We start from the raw sequence: 1,077 nt of genomic DNA, 5'->3' as shown, positions 1-1,077 counted from the left end.
AATCCTGAGGGAAGGAGCTGAGGATGGGCCCGGGGAAGGTGACAACCACGGGGGGTGGCTGGATCACAGTGGTGGAGTCGGGGCACTGGCGCACACAGGGCTCGTTGCCGCTCTCAGCCAGGGGCTGGGGGCGGAGGACGCCGCAGGCAGAGCTGGGGGACAGGTCGTAGCAGGACATCTCGCAGTGGGATGGGAGTGAATCTGTGAAAAGTGTTCATTTATTAACATTACAGAGGCATCAAACATTAGGTTGGGCTGGAACAGTCCAACAGGGTATCAGGGAGAAATCTGGGAAGCATTTCCTATTGCTTTTCTTCCTATCACCAAAAATCCCTAGGCCAGTCCTGACTCTGGTGCAACAAAGTCACGTTCTCTTCAATTTTACCCAACAAAGTCTTGCACTTTTCAGTCGAATCTTTGGAATTTCCAATTGGGATAATTTTGGCAGTATTACATTAGATGGTTTCTACTTGCTAAGTTTGCCCTTTGCTCTTACAAACCCAGCGATACTCCACCAAATGCAGCCACACACAACAATGTGTGTGACTTATTCTTTGCCTCCTAAAATATAGTCAAGGAGTTCTTTGAAGGGCTAAAATGCTGCAGATTTAAGATTCAAAACTACTTGATAGACTCCTCTCCTGGGACCTGTCTTTACAAGGCCTGCAGATGGATGAGAACTCAGAGATCATTTCCAGCAGCAAATATCCTACAGATATTTGAAAATAGCTTGAAAATAGCCTGAAAATAAGTAATTTGAAAGTAGCCTGAAAATAACCCGAGAGGACTTGGTCCTAAGTGACAACCCAGAGGTTTTGCCAGCAAATGTAGAGAAGTCTGAGAGAAAAAAAATCTGCCTTACCTGGTTCACAAGGGCAGATGAGCTGAGAGAAGTGGATGGAAAGACCTTGGTGCAGAGAGCTTTTATAGAACCCTGAGCTTGCCTGGAGGACCTTGGGCACCTGATGGGTGAGTTCATAATTAGGTCCCAACCCCAAATTGCAGGGCACATAATTCCCCAAAGTGCTGAAATTGTTTTTGCTCGCTGCTTGTGCTTTGCAGGCACTTCAAACCCAC

The 1,077-nt window shown here is 47.0% G+C and overlaps 1 pseudogene; it reads right to left on the bottom strand.

Annotated features, from left to right (window-relative positions):
• Window positions 1-178, bottom strand: part of LOC114071436 — a 374-nt pseudogene extending 196 nt beyond the window's left edge.
• Window positions 179-1,077: the final 899 nt, after the last annotated feature.

This window comes from Empidonax traillii, unplaced genomic scaffold, assembly GCF_003031625.1.
Source record: "Empidonax traillii isolate 1590-97213 ecotype Southwest subspecies unplaced genomic scaffold, ASM303162v1 scaffold2020:size47286, whole genome shotgun sequence".
In the NCBI taxonomy this organism is placed as follows: Eukaryota; Metazoa; Chordata; class Aves; order Passeriformes; family Tyrannidae; genus Empidonax; species Empidonax traillii.
This window is presented reverse-complemented; position numbering and strand designations above follow the sequence as displayed.